This window comes from Phoxinus phoxinus (genome assembly GCF_949152265.1).
Source record: "Phoxinus phoxinus genome assembly, chromosome: 7".
Lineage (NCBI taxonomy): Eukaryota > Metazoa > Chordata > Actinopteri > Cypriniformes > Leuciscidae > Phoxinus > Phoxinus phoxinus.
This window is the reverse complement of record NC_136882.1, coordinates 29225144-29241681: the sequence shown is the minus strand read 5'-3', so window position 1 is coordinate 29241681 and position 16538 is coordinate 29225144. Positions and strand designations below refer to the sequence as shown.

Sequence of the window (16538 nt, the reverse complement as noted above, 5' to 3'; positions counted from 1 at the left end):
CTGTTGTATGGTAGTCCTGCTATCAGAGTTCCTCTGAAACCCTCCACCTCCCCCAGCTCCGCCTGCCTAGATCTGCTATGGGATTTATGTATGTCTATTAATGCAGCAGCAACATATCTTACATGCTCACAGCGGTGTGTGTGTGTGTGTGTGTGTGTGTGTGTGTGTACTTGGTATATTATGCATTGTGGGAACCGAATGTCCCCACAAGGATAGTAAAACCTCAGATTCACCTCCATTGTGGGGACCAGCCAGCGGTCCCCATGAGGGGAATGGGTTAATAAACATACTAAATTATATATTTTTGAAAATGTAAAAATGCAGAATGTCTCCTGTGATGGGTAGGTTTAGGGATAGGGGCAGTGTAAGGGGATAGAATATACAGTTTGTACAGTATAAAAACCATTATGCCTATGGAATGTCCCCACAAGGATAGAAATGAAAGCGTGTGTGTGTGTGTGTGTGTGTGTGTGTGTGTGTGTGTGTGTGTGTGTGTGTGTGTGTGTGTGTGTGTGTGTGTGTGTGTGTGTGTGTGTGTGCACGCACTATCAAGCAAATATAAAATCAATTTTACTTTTTAACTGTATTTTAGAGCAGTCTTAACAGCTATAAATACAAATGTAGCTGCTACATTATCAAGATAATATTTTGATTCAAAGTAAATGTGTCAGTGTCATATGTCTTCATAAAGGCTGCACAAAACGTGCACATATGAGACTTTAAGACCCTTCAGAGTGCCCTTCATGTGCTCTTGACGACAGCCACTTTTGATTGGAACTGGTTCTATGACAGGTGGGGTGGTCTTGAAAAATAAGAGGGTTCTGGTGATGTCATCTATAAAGAAAAGTCATCTCAGAGTTAAAGAAAGGTATTCTCTCTCTCTCTCTCTCTCTCTCTCTCTCTCTCTCTCTCTCTCTCTCTCTCTCTCTCTCTCTCTCTCTCTCTCTCTCTCTCTCTCTCTCTCTCTCTCTGATCTTACAATACTCCTGTTTTCATTCTTCGTAGCCTGTGAGAGACTGACAGCCCTAACATTAGCGTTTGAAAGCGGAAAACCCACTGAAGTGCACACTTGTGTCGTACGTATTTCAGTGACGTGACGGTTCTTGACATGCTGTTGTTCACTGCAGTTTTTGAACATACATCACCTAATCTGCTCTCTGCTACTCTATTTCAAGTAGTAATTTTTTGTTATAGAATGTGTCTGTCTAGTCTAACCCTAACTTGTAAATATAAACGCAACCATAATTAGCTCTTAAAACAGGACGTCAATATGTTTTTAGACAAAGAAACAAAGAAAGGACCCCCCCCCCCCCCCCCCCCCATTTTTAGTCTTGTCCATCTCTCTGTAGTTGCTCTTGTTGGTTGGTCTCATTTTTAGTGCATTTCTCTTTTCTTCTTTTCTCATTTAATCTGTTTGGTGCAGTGTTGCATTCTATTCTCCGAAGTCCGACAGAGAGAGAGACTGCGGATGACGATGTTCACTCGTTCTGGCTCAATGAAGGGAACTGATCTGAGCAGAAGCTGAAAGCAACAATATTGATCTATTTGGCTTGTGGTTTTGTAAAGTATTTGTAGCTGGTACTACTAGGACGTGACACCAAACAGTGTTGTATGTACAGGGGAAAGAATGGAAACTCGAGTTTGTGTTGTGCAACTCAAGTTTTTACTTGCATGGCAAATAAATAAATAAAATATTTAAATGATGCATATTATTGTGTGTGTGTGTGTGTGTGTGTGTGTGTGTGTGTGTGTGTGTATATATGTATATATATATATATATATATATATATATATATATATATATATATATATATATACATACATACATACATACATACATACATACATACATACATACATACATACATACATACATACATACATACATACATACATACATACATACATACATACATATAATATACATACATATATGGGGTAAAAATCATAGAATTATATTTTTCTCCAGCAGTATATTTAACATCACATACTGTACATGTATGAGCATACAATATTGTCAAAACTCTGTTCTTATTTGTGGATATTTTAAATTGTGAATTTACCAATTAATAGATTTTATCTTGTGGTAAATGAATACCATTCTATAACAACCTTGAACTTGTGGCTGACGTAAGAGTGTGTATGGTCGATATCTCAGCTCAACGTTGTTTTCATCTTGATTCTACTGCTCTGAAAGTAGTGAAAGAGGAAAGTTCTCTAGATGCAGAACGAATAAACGTTCAAATGGACTTTTGGATTTAAGTGCTAAGTTATAACTAAAGAGCTTGATTGCAGTGATCGTGGGGTTATTTGCACCTTTTTCCTTTAGTATAATAGCTGTGAGAACATGTTGAGTAAGACATGCATGTGTGTTTGAAGGGGAATATTCTGTCTCTAGTTGGCTTGCTGAGTTAAAATATATAAGAAAAAGCTTTTATCTTCCATTAGCCACAGGCGGTGAATTCAAACTTGTGGTATAGTGTGCAGAGCTCTGCCTTAAGGAATCGTGAATCATTCTTTGTTCAGTATGTTTTAGCTGTACGGTTGTTTCATGCCCTTTGATGACCTTATTCTGCAACTAAATATTGTATTTTATTTATCAAATTTATTTAAGAAATATGATATTTCCAATGTAAAATGGTTATGAATGTTGTTTCATGCTGACTTCAAATTTCCGGTCCAAAGTCTCCAATGTTTTTTCTCTCGAACACTCCTCATCTCTTGTATGAATCTGTCTTTCATTTTTTCCCTATCCATTTCTTCATCTCTCTGTGCAGTTGCTGAGCTGGCAAATCTCTCCTCAGCTTGTTATGGACTATATGCAGAATTCCCACAATTCTCCCTGTTGTGCTTTCAAGCTGACTGATTATAGCAGGTGGGCCAGTGGCTTCGCCATCTCAACGTTTAGATGAATGCACATTATAGAGATGTATCTGCATATTATAGAGATGTATCTTTGTACCACGTAGCCAATCTCATTTAGTTTTGTGTATCATTAGTCAAAGTGATGCAGATTAAAATCCTGCTACTGTGCAAATGAATGATTAAACACTCGGAGCTGTTCGAGTTCCATTTAAAGGACAACAGGGTCTTTTCGTTCAAGCTCATTAGTTGCGTTACAGGACACAAGCGGGATTTACAGCTTTCGTCGGCTCTTGCGGAAAAGAAGGTAAATAATGGATCAGGTGATGGTGGTCGGGTGGGCTGTGGTTATAAACCGGTGGGTGTGTGAGCCCGGAGATTCGTTTTGCAGTCAGGTGCTCTGCGGTATATTACGCTTTTTGACCTTCCCACATGAAAGTGTCTAATAGCTGATTTACCTCCTGTATTATTTACCGCTAAATGGCTGCACAGCCAAATCAGCTCGGAAGGCAATTAAACCTTCACATAGGCATGTATTCCCTCTCTCGCTGACCCAATCGCTTAATTGGGGGTCCATAATCACGCTCATTTCCTGTTCTCAGAAATACAATTACACCTGTGGCTCTGCCCTTTTAAACCAAGCCTGATCTCCACACGCATCACACCAACTCGATTCTTCTAATTTATCAACCGCGCAAGACAATAGGGTTACACCCTGCTGAACGTACTCACGGCCCGTTAATGATTCTCGTGAAAATCATTTGCAGCTGAGATGAAGCTGTAAAAATGATTAAGGATTCTGCAAAAAAGTGCATTTTTGTAGAATTCAGATCGTGTTTTTATTTGCCTACAGCTGTGGTTCACAAAGTGAGAGGTAGAGGTATTATAAGAAGGCCAAGGGAGGTAAGGCTAGCTCAGAGTGAATTCCCATTACATGCAGACTCACATTGTCTATTATCTAAATGTATCTTATTGATCTTATTGTGAATGATTCATACATGCATGCTGTATTTATTCATTTATTTATTTATTTTTGAGCTCATAATTGTTCATCAAAAAGTCATAATTCGATTTTCCGGTGAAACTACAAACTTTTCTGTGGTGATGCTTGCGGACTTCTCTAAACATTTAGTCTGCATTATCCCCTCCCCTTTCTTACAATCGACTGCAAACTTTCAGATATGCCTGACAACTGATAGATAGAACCACGTGTCCTACTTTTTTTTTTTCTTTTTTGATCATCCATTTCACTCGTATGTAATTCAAGATTCGGAAGAAAAGATCTGTCACTACTTCTGTTGAATTGCATAATCACAATCTTTGGAAACGTTCTGCGAAAAGTCACAAATGATTCACATGTGACATTTAAACAATCTGTTGTTGATGGCTTATTTGGAGTGAAGAAATAATCCTACTTAATATGGGGAGAACTATCAAAATCAATTGAGCAAAGAAGTACCAGGATTTATTGTATGCATTTATTTGTAAAATTTTTAAAGCAATTGGCAATTTTAGAACTAAAATGTTTACTTCTTTTTGTAAAACTAGTGAAAATCCCATTTAGTTGGATTTTCTTCACTGAAAAAGTAGGGATGTGACCGTGAGGAAATTTCCCCACCGGTTAATCGATGTGTGGCAACACCGGTAATACCGGTATCTTTTTTAAATCGCTTACGGTGCATGTCCAATGGCGCAGAGCAGAGCGAACGTTTTCAATTAATTCCAATGGAACTTCTATAGGAATTAACTGAAAATGCTTGCTCTCGGTTTGCTCCAGTGGACAGTCACAGGACACGCACCATTATAATTCGCGGGTGTCAATTGCTTGAATGGTGGGTTCATTATTATTCTTAATGAAAAACACAACATCAAAACAGTACAATGTCAAACAGTCCTGCTGCTGATCTGTGCTGCGACTCTAACAGAATTGTAGTGTCTGTTCTCTAACTAAACAAAATTATTTTTATCACTATAAAAAAATCGAAACAACGGTGGGTGCGTGATGTAACTGGTACTGCGGCTGATCACAGTGTAACACCAGTAGCACAGGCTATCGCAGCAAGCCTGCTGAAGAGGCTTACTTGTCTGTATTTTCTTTAAAGTAAAATGCTGTTCATATTTTTATGGCAGATATTATAATTTAAGTACTTTTAAAATGTATAAATTCATTTTTTAAGTAACATTCCCCAAAGCTGCCTTTCAGACACTAAGGTGTAGAACAGTGTTCAGTTCGACACATTTTTCATATGGTGTCAACCTACTATAAAATCATAGATTTTTGTTCATTATTGTTCATTTTCTACCTTACACATGTAAATGTCATTCTAGAAGTATTCAATGAAGGAGGGAATACTTTTTCAGGTGTACTGTATTATCAAGTATGCACCTGGCTCTGGTTCTCATAGGTGGAGAAGGTCCAAGGTTGCAGGACCAGGTGGCCTGAACGAGTGACACAGTAATGGATTCATGGCAACGGTGGCACAGTAAGCACCAGGTGCAGCTCATCACCAGTAGTGCCAGTGTTATTGCATTTCCGCTTCCATCCTCTCAGGCACACATTGCTGTTGTGAAGCTGAACGTGGGCCAGTGGTAGAAGGACCATGGTGGCTGAATCCCAATTTGCATATAATCCTTCCTAGTATAAGAGAGTCTGATTACATCTCAACTGATTCACCAGTACCTACCTTTTTGGAGGGTTCTTAGAAACATTAAAATTGGCGCAAAACATACATGGTTGCTATTTAGCAAGATGCTAGCAATTACACATGCAAATTGTATGCGATTAAAGGAGTGAGTTATATATTTCCGTGTTACTACACACCAAAAAGTATGTAGCTTCTCTTTGCTAGAAAGTACTTCCTTTTACTGCATAGTAAAAGTATGCAAAATTGTATTCATATGATGACTGGAGGGTGTGAATCTCCTCCGTCACACCGGCCATGTGTGAAATGGCTTTCTTCAGAATTGGGCTCCTGGACATTAGAAGATCTAGTGCCCAGAGTCTGACGGGCCAGAAGGAGAGTAGAAATAAGAAGATTAGAAGACAGAATGACAGAGAGAAACATCTGTGGTGAGGGAGAATGAGTGGAGGAAGAATGTCTGAGGACAGGTCGGGCATAACTCTGTGTGTGGTGAGGGATATAAACCGTCTTACAGGCAGGTTTCTGTGGGCCTGAGGGATGCCAGGGGAGCTTGTGTTCTGATAGGATGTGATAACTACCGTATATCAACCACTACTGGATCAATACTACAGCACTACTGCACATACAAACAACCGGCACGGCCACATACACACCATAAAACATTGAACAGCACAGACGCTAGCGAGTGATCAATCTCATAGGTCTATCCATGACGTGAGGGATCAATATCACCCAATACCTTATAACAATCGACACTGCGTTTTGAATCGAAATAGCCATTTTCCAAGCCCATAATCCAATAGGTTGGTTACTCAAACATGCATAATGTATTTTAATGAAGGCTATTGTAAACATTATGGTTATTTCACTTTTATTTAATGAAGAAAATCAGGATTTTACATAATGTTAGGCCTAAACCACAGCAGTGAACAAGCATAAGATGGTTACGGAATGGATAAAAACACTGTTAAGGGCAAAGAAGAAGCCTTTGAAGAATTAAGTCTCAAGGGCAAACCCACCCTCATTTTTTCTAGAACAAGTTAGACACTCAAGGAGTATCTGGTCTTTTAACAGGCAAACTTTAGACTATTGGCATGTGTTCTGGTTCAAATTTCAGATTACGCTGTGGCCAAGAACACCTACTTAGACAATATAGTGCTTTATTTATTATTTTCCTGATGCAATTATAGTAACACTATTACTGCCCACGAAGCAGACGCTAAACAGAAGTTTATTTAAAAGTGATGTTTGAGAACATTTGATGGTAATCATGGCTGCAGTGATTCACTACACGATGGAGAAAAACATTATATATGGGCATATCGGACGCCCATGCAGTTAATTGCACTTTTTAACATTTAACTTAACATAGAGTCGATCGAGGTGCCTATACCATTACCAGTGGTTTAATGATGTATAAATTGTGCTAATCTACTGAATCTAGCTGTTCTAGCTTTCTAGCTGTTTCTGACATTACATGATTTTCATTTAAACATTTTGGAGGTAAAAAAAGCAATTGTTAGTGAAAGACCTAGATCGCAGTGGTAAAGCAATGATGTATACATTACAATAGAAGAACCATTTTGGGTTCCACAAAGAACCTTTCAGTGAACACGGGCCAGTTGCATAAACTGCTAAGACTAGTCTTACAGGTTAGTAATCTAATGTTTTTCTTTAATACTGTTAACTGCTACTTATAGTAACTACTATAGCTGTTTTAAGTCAGTTACATAAAAACTTGAAACTGAACAGTAAGACTGATTGATTACCCTTAACTAACTGCTCGTTGGTCATTCTAGTTAAGACACTGTCTTAATATAATATGTTTATGCAACTGACCCCTGGTCTTTCTTTTTTATTAGTGTGAAGAACATTTGAATAATCCAATTAACCTTTTTTTTCACTAAAAAAAATCTGTGAATGTTTGCTGTGAATTTCTCTCTCTCTATGGAACCATAGAGAACCTTTCTTTTTAAGAGTGTACATGTTTTACAATGTCTGAATATTTGTAGTGATGTTACATATACTGTAAGTTCAGATAACTTTGTTTATTGTCAGTGAAGCAATCGTTATTGGACTTTTATATTGGAGATGCAACCTTAGAGCAGCTTGGTCAAGATAGTTTTTTGCTTATGTAAATGGTAATAGTTATTTGTATTAGTAATAAAATAAAATAAATGTGCTTGCTGTCTATTGTGGCAAATTGGAAGAATTAGACGTGTGTCACCATGGTGGGTATACCTACAGTTTATAATACCACGGTTCTAGAATTACATTATTCAAATACTTCCATCTCAAAGTGGTAGTAAACAAATAGGAGTTTACCCCTACAGGTAAATATTTCATTTGCTTTGCTAATGCTAAAGTCATCAAAGCAGACTAGTCTGAATGGAAATGTGTGGATGCAAGCACAGAGAGCAAGGAATAGGAAACCAAGTTTAAATGGGAAGCCCTCTGTGCTTAATTGCCTGGAGGAAAAGGGAAAGCAGAGGGAAATTACAGTGTTCCGTTATTGCGGCCCATATGGGCAGACGTGTAGCTGTCAGGAACCAGTGAGGTGTGTGTGACGCTACACTGACGGACTGCCTCTCTGACAGCCTAATCTCCATCAACCTGTCTGTCTGCTGTCACACCTCCACTGGAGCTCTCTCCCTTTTATTTTTCTCTCACATTCTTCTTTCCCATGTTTCTTACTGCTGCTCTACCTTTTGCGCTCAATCCACACTGCATCACACTTTTCATTTTCTTGCTTATGGCCTTTTTTGTGCCTTCCTAATAATAAGTTTGAGTTTTAGAAAAAACTGCTGATGTACACATTCTTTCACTCTCATGTTGAGCCCAAATAAACAACTATCACTTGGGATATGTTGGGTCCCGATTCCCCTATCAAGACAAAGCGTTCAGTCTACCACTGAACTTCACTGAAATTAAATATTGATTTGCATGGTACAAACAGTTTTAGTTTTGTACTTTACTGTGTCTTACTGACAGATGTATGAATTGTGTTGAATATGAATTAGTCTAAGAGGAAAGATCCAGAACTTGATCAATGATTCTCATTGTGATGATAAAGCCCTCTGTTTATGCAAAAAGCATTTGCACACTGCATGATGGGCTACTTATATGGCATTTAGGATAAGTTTCAATTTATCGCTTTTTCAGTTTATTTTCTCCATTAAGGCAGTGGCTTCAACGAGGGGGAAATGAAACCTTAATTCATATCTAGGGGCTCTAATTTGTCTAAGTACATAAAATCTTAGGAAAAGCTAGCCAAAGTCGGGCCACCGTTTAATGAGAAAATTGTTGTTTTGCATTTCGGTCCTCGCTCTTATAGACGTGATAACTCCGAGTATTAATATTTTTCAGAAAGCACATTAAACCATTTTTTCCCCCGTCTTTTTCTCAAGCTTCTAGTGGATGTGTGAAAAGCGCTGACTTTTCCAAAACATTTCATTTGTCCCCTAGCGACAAAGAGGTAGTTCAAAATTGCTGATGTTTTTTTAAGGTTCAAATTATGGCTTTCAAGTTGGACAAAGAGTTTATGTCGGCATACCCACCTGCAAAATTACAGACAAACTCTCCTTTTACAGTCGCATAGCCATCCAGCCGTACTGTACATGCATAATATTTTCCACAGTGATAAATAGACTGCATTCTGGAACAATAAATAACCAACTGGAGGGCAAGAATAGCAAGCCAACATGACAATCTTAGCATAATTCTGTGTCCTGCGGTGCATGTTAACATCTTTTTACTTAAGCGTATCCTAAACGCTAATCATCTCACAGCTCTGAAGAGATTCGTGCAAAATGCAGTGTTTTTTTGCTTTTGTTTTTAAAGGGCACCTATTATGGAATTTTGAAATTTACCTTTCATGTAGTGTGTAACAGATCTAAGTGAACAAAAACATCCTGCAAAGTTTGAAAAATGAAAGTGCACTGTATATAAAGTTATTGTCTTTCAAAAGTAAGAGTCGACTCGGAGTCATTTTTATGAATCGTTAGAAGACCGAAGCTTTTTCTCTGACTAGATGACGTCAACTTGTCAAGTTATTTGAATACGACACGCCCACTTATTGCGCTCCAAGGCCAGGGAAAACTTGAAAACATCATGGCGACGAGACGCTGTGTTCTGAAGTGCGACTCAAGCCAACTTTTTTCATCTGCCCAAGGAGGAGCATTTGAAGACTAAGTGGCTCCAACTTAAATGCAAGCTTGGATTCGCGAGCCGGCTGATATTGAAGGAAGGTTCAGTTCCAAGTGTATTTGCATCAGCTTCCTCCTCCGTATCACAACCTGTAAGTGTTATTAATAATTGTTGCTTTTATGTTTTATGTAGCCTGCTTAATAATTATTTTGTTTGTTGTGTAAGCACCGTTTAGCTTCTAGGTCTTCAATGACAATTGTATTGAGATATGTGAAGTGTTTGTCGTTGTTTTCGGAGTTGTCTTAAAGAATAGAGTAATACCTCGTTGTAACGTAACTGCATTTTTTTTTTTTTTTAAACGTTATGTTTATGCATCGGGCTAACGCAAACAAAGGCTGATTGTGCTTTTACAATATGAACTCTGGGCTATGCTCGCTAACATAACATTAAATTCTTTATATTATTTTTAGTTTTTTACTACAAACTAAGCAGTGGACTATAATCATTATAATAACACAATTTAATTGATAAAAGCATCATTGTACTCCGTGTATTATCTCTGTAAACACTGCTGGGTCATCTGATCAATCAACGCAGATTAGCGTCGCGCAAAGGAGGGGTTTGGAAAAATTAGTCGTTGAACGAATCATTTGGGAGTCGGTGAGCAAATCAGGTAAAAATAAATGCATATTATACGACAACAAAAGTGTTTTTTGTCATTGCATGCATGTAAAACTGTTGTTGGGGACTCCCACAACAACATTAGGAACATTTTAAATGTCATAATAGGTGCCCTTTAAGAAATTCAGGAGATTTTAATGGAACAAGTGTTTCAGATATGGTGGATTGTGTAGAGATTACATCTTGTACATTGCTACAGTGTAGTTAAATTGGCTAACTAAAAATAGGCTAATTGAATTATCCCTGTCTCTGTTTCCTTTCTTAATTCAAAGGTGTTAAGATTTATCTTGCCCATTGCTTCACTGATTGCAGCCTGATATTTAAATTAATCTCACTAAAGCCAGCAAATTAAATAAACTTCAGCTATAGCCAATCATGTGTTTAATGGCCCTTCACAGTCTTAGCCAAATGCTATACTGCTTGGTCAGACATGTATTGGTTAATATTCATTGTATTGCCAGGCGGCTACACTTCACTTGCCAGAGAGTTAAGCTGCAGTCACAAAATTACTCCGGACCCGGCTATGCAACAGGATATGATGTCAGAGTCTTGTGCATAATTTTTTTTTTTGTCCACTCCACATTCACAGAACACCACAAGCCATCCAGATTGTTTGAATGCAGCAAGTTTGTCGTACTGCTCTTTATATTGCATTGTCTTGGGTCAGAGTTCATCAAAAGATTGAGTTTCCGGTCTCTGATGTTAATGTGCAAATGAGTTTTGAATCATTCTCGCTTTAAGTGTGGACAGACAAATTACTCTTCACTGTGTGCCATTCAAAATTCAGAACGGGGTGTAAATTCATATTATTCCTGAATTTGAATTGAGGCACAGTAGGTAGGATGCAGAATAGCAATTTGAATGTAAGCAATTATGCTAAATGTTAACGTATAGGCCTAATACAAATTAGTTTTCTAAACAATGAAATCAAAGTTTGTCAACAAAACTTGGAATGTTCACTTGACAAATCATTAAACCAATTTAATGTATCAAATTGTATTAAAATTATGCATTTTTAATCAAAAGTGACAGTAAAGACTTTTACATTATATATGGTTACTTTATATATACACAACAGTTTTAAACTCAGATAATAAGAAATGTCTCTTGAGCACCAAATCAGCATATTATGATACTGGAGTAATGGCTGCTAAAAATTCAACATTGCCATAACAGGAATAACAGTTGTAAGTAAACTATATTAACTTAAACCGATTAGTTTAAATTCCAATCATATTTTGCAATATTACTAAATTTAATGTATCAAATAAATGTAGCCTTGCTGAACATAAGATACTTCTTCTTCTAAAAAAAAAACATTTAAAAATCTTACCTCCCCCAAACTTGGCTTTTTAATTTCTTTGAATTACAATTCAGTAAATTCCTCTTCCTGACATTCCGATTCAAATTCCAGTTAAGCTGTGTGGTGCCAGTTCTTCGATCCAAAATTGGCACAACCCTGGTTAGTGTTATTCTGACGGACAACAAAAAAATTTGCTTATTTCAAACAAATGTTTGGAGTATAAGCTTTAAAATCCACTAAATGCAAATCAGTGTTTGAAATCACTTCATATAAATAATACAATTCATTTTCTAAAAGTAACTGCGTTGTCCCACTTACCATTTGAACAGTTCTATCTAAATGCCAGCATGAGTACCATTTCCCCGATCCCTGAGTGGGCCTGGACCATTTGAACACTTCATGAACAATGGGAGCTCTCATCATACACATGTTGAGTCGATTCAACCAGACTGCTGCATCACGGAGGTCATGTTTCCCATCAGGGTGGTCCCTGTGCTCGGTGTCTCCACGACCTCAGGATTGAAAGGGATTGTGAAGAGGTCATGAGCAGTGAGCAAGAGCAGTGTGCGCTTATAATCATATTTCTGAGAGGAGCAGCACGGTCACTGATCTACTGTCTAATCAGGGAGATTTTTGGAGTGGATTCTGTGGTCAGAACTCCCAGTGACCTCCACTTTCTCGAAATCCTTTGAGTGTTGAACCCTTAACCCTATACAGAATGAGCCAAAGTGCTTTGTAGGGGATATAGAACCTCGGTTGAATACGATCCAGACGTGCTGTGGGATCTTCAGAAAATGGGAAATCTCTCTTGTTTTCTCTCATGGCTCGATTGCTTGTTTGAAACCGGAGTTCGGTGCCAACACTCTTCCTCTCGTTTCACTTTATTATTTGGTGTAGTATGTTTGCAAGATCAAGCTTTTTACAACTCTGTCTTAATAACAAGGAGAACACTGAAGCAACAACAGGAATCATTATTTATTCAGATTCTTCAGCTGTTTTTGTCCCTTTGGTTTTATTACCAAAAGTTGACACGATGACATTTGCGTCACTAATGCACAAAGAATGCGAGCTGTGCTGCCAGCAGAAAGTAATTTCAGGAGAGACATGCAACAATGAGAAATGCAATATTCTACAGGCCAATTAAAGGCCTGCATTAACAAGATAGTTTACTTTCAAAAATGACACCAAATTGCATTCACACAAATTGCAAACCATGCTAGATTCCACATAAACCGTACCTACGTACTTGTGTGAGGTTTCTTTTTGCACAGCCAAACTTTTTTATTAGTATCATATAATTTACTGGTATCAGAGATTTTATTTTTATTCATTGGTCATTTATTAGATATTCAGTATTGGATGATAAAGTGTCTTTTACATTTAGATTATCTTTGCCATTATCTAACTCTCACTTAAAGTTCATCTTTAATGAACAAAACACTAATTTAATTGCACTGTTTAATGTATTACTTAGCAAATTTCTATTTTTCATTATAATGTATTCATTATAACTGATTTCATTATTTAGTGTTTAATAATAATAATAATAATAATTTGTTACATTTATATAGCGCTTTATCTGAGACCTCAAAGCGCTTTACACACAGAAGGGGGGATCTCCTCAACCACCACCAATGTGCAGCATCCACCTGGATGATGCGACGGCAGCCATATTGCGCCAGAACACCCACCACACACCAGCTTACTGGTGGAGAGGAGACAGTGATGAAGCCAATCAGTGTATGGGGATGATTAGGAGGCCATGATGGACAGAGGCCAAGGGGCAAATTTGGCCAGGATGCCGGGGTTACACCCCTACTCTTTTTCGAAGGACATCTTGGGATTTTTAATGACCACAGAGAGTCAGGACCTCGGTTTAACCTCTCATCCGAAGGACGGCGCTCTTTGTCAGTATAGTGTCCCCATCACTACACTGGGGCGTTAGGACCCACACAGACCACATGGTAAGCGCCCCCTGCTGGCCTCACTAACACCTCTACCAGCAGCAACCTTCTTTTCTCAGGAGGTCTCCCATCCAGGTACTAACCAGGCTCAGCCCCGCTTAGCTTCAGTGGGCAACCAGTCTTGGGCTACAGTGTGATATGGCTGCTTTATTGGTTAATTTTTAACACTGGTTTGGAGCCGATCTAGTTGGTGAACCAGCATGGCCACCTTCAAAATTTGACTGTTGAGGCTGGTCTACCAAAAAAGTATTGCATGTTAAGTTAGTTACAGGAAGGTAGGCAATTTTTGGAGCGGATAGCAATAGCAAGCTAGTAGGGCTGTAACGATACAGCAAACCCACGATTCGGTTCGTATCCCGATTTCTGACCCACGATTCGATACAAACCGCGATTCTTGCGAGGAGGGAGGATTTTAAAAGCCAAATAAATAGCTAAAGCTATAACTCTGTTTTCTTGTAACAAAATACTTTTGAAAAAACAAACAGAACTATACTCCATTGTGGAGAAGATTCGAGCATGTTAAAAATTCTTCTGAGGTAACCGAGGCTTACTGTCTGTGCTGTAAACCACAAATAATATATTGCCTATTCCGCATGACCCGCATCGCAAGCGCAGGAATAACGCTTGCCACAAAGTGAACGCGCTATAGAGAAATGCACACTTCCTACGAATTAGCCTAAGCCGCCATTTCTTTGTGTTTTGAATTAACGTTAAATCAAGTAAAAGTATTTCAAGCTTTAGTTTCGATTCGTTTATGAGGTGAGCTCCAGTTCACGCGCGCGCCGGTGCCACACACACACACACACACACACACACACACACACACACACACACACACACACACACACACACACATACAAGCAAACACCGCGCGCTTTGCTCACTTGCTCTGGTGTTTGCTTGTGTGTGTGTGTGTGTGTGTGTGTGTGCGCGCTCAGTGCTCACGCGCGTGTGTGCGTGTGGGGGAGAGGTGCGATTTTTGAATAATAATCAAATGATACCCAGCGATCTTCGAATATTATTTTTGCTTGAAATTCCCATACCTAATATGTAAAAGACCCCGTCACAGCCCTAGGATCTATTCTGGACGAGAAAGATAAGTCTGGGAAGGGGTGTGTCGATCGCGATCTGCCTTCTCATACCGCGACACAGGTTCGTGGATCTGAGTGTCGCGATTTCGGTTTAATATCGTAAATCGTTACAGCCCTACAAGCTAGCTTTGAAAGCATAAGATCCCACCCTCACTTCAGAGCATCTCCAAAGCCATGAATCCTCTAAAATGCATAAATGCGTACAACAGGGAGCAAACAAAAGCATCAGAAGAGACGGTGTTACCTCATGTCTCAAAGCACATAACATTACAATAATAATGAGCATAAATAACTTAAAGAGCACTGACCTGTACTGCAGATTCATTTCGCCGTCGATGGCGTTGCCACTGAAACGCATAAATCCGAGTCACGTACCGCTCCAAGTATAACATCACAGGTTTCCATCTCTTAAAAATACAGTAGTTATGGCATGAACTCAGCATAAGCTTGTTGTTTTGGTTCAGGAGGAACTGTAAAAGCTGGCTGCTGTTTCGGTTGCGGTACTCAGTGACTGACGTCTGTCTAACTCTGCATAGCATGAAACACACTGATGATGTGATGCCTGTGCAAGCAGGTGCGCGGAGATATGAAAATACATACGTTGAAGGGCAGGTAGGACATCTTACCAATACATTCAGACCGAATGCAATGATTGGGATACATTTTATGGTCCTACACCTTCCACATACAATATATATATATATATATATATATATATATATATATATATATATATATATATATATATATATATATATATATATATATATATATATATATATACACATACATTTAGACCACTTAGTGATTGCTATCAGGATGTGAAGAGACTTTCCACCAGCATAACAAAAAATGTTTCTGAAACAAATCATCTACCCTGCCTTGAAAGGGGCACGCCATCATCCCATTTTGGTGAACTGCATTCAAAGCACATCCTACACTTCACAGCTTTTAATGAAAACGCATAGTGATTGGTTTCAGTTATATATAATGCATAAAGTGTGGCAACCATCATTTAGTATTTGTGAACCGTGATACATGTTCTTGTTACGCACTGTATTAGTAGCAGAGCACTGATAAAGCTGAGGAGAGAGTTTGCTGTGACCTTGCATCGTATCTGCTCCCTGCTACTAAGATAAGGGTTAACAGGGTGGCTAATAACCAACCACACATATTTGTCTTCTTGTTTAAGTTACATCCTGGAGGAAGGGTTACCGCTTTCTCATGAGTGGCCATTAGCAGGGTGCATGAGAGGGAACACATTTTGGATGTAAGAATGAATGTTTACCTCTTTCTGGCCATAGTTTGATCCCTATCTGGACTTATCTTGGAATCTGTCTACAGTCTGTCTGTCGAAAACCTATCTATATAGCTATCTTTCTGTCTGTCTGTCTGTCTGTTTGTCTCATTCTTTTGTTATATCGGTCTACCTATCTGGTGCAATATTTAAGGACTTTTTTCTAATTGTTTGAATATTGTTTGGGTGAAATGGCAAAAAGTATTCGATATAGGGATTAAAGTTTACAAAAAAAGTATTGTTTATGACATTATAACATATTCACACAAGCACAGATTTAATTGAAAGAAAATAAAACTAATTTTTAAGACCCCCAACTGTACAGTAATGAGGCAAAAATAATGATGTATTATTTTAATTGTAAAGTAAATGTATCTGTGTATCTTTAACTGAGAGCTGCTGAGGCACATAGTATAAAAATAAAGGCTTCCCCTAGGACAGTAAACACTGTTAACAAAACAATAGTGTCATTATGGAGACTGAAGAAGAATGCTGACACACATCTCTTGCTGATAGATTACCTGATATTGTATTTAATATATCAAGTGGATT

General features: G+C 38.3%; 1 protein-coding gene across 7 annotated transcripts in view; it reads left to right on the top strand.

The window, feature by feature from the left end:
* The window catches only part of LOC307002323 (neural cell adhesion molecule 2), a 198081-nt gene that overhangs the window by 83727 nt on the left and 97816 nt on the right, over window positions 1-16538 (top strand). The window contains exon 1 of one of the 7 annotated variants that reach the window (XM_079619855.1): window positions 568-857. The exons of the other annotated variants lie outside the window; for them this stretch is intronic. The gene's annotated coding sequence lies outside the window, so the exon portion shown is untranslated. Of the gene's footprint in view, window positions 1-567; window positions 858-16538 lie in introns of those variants that run through there. 7 annotated transcript variants of the gene reach the window in all.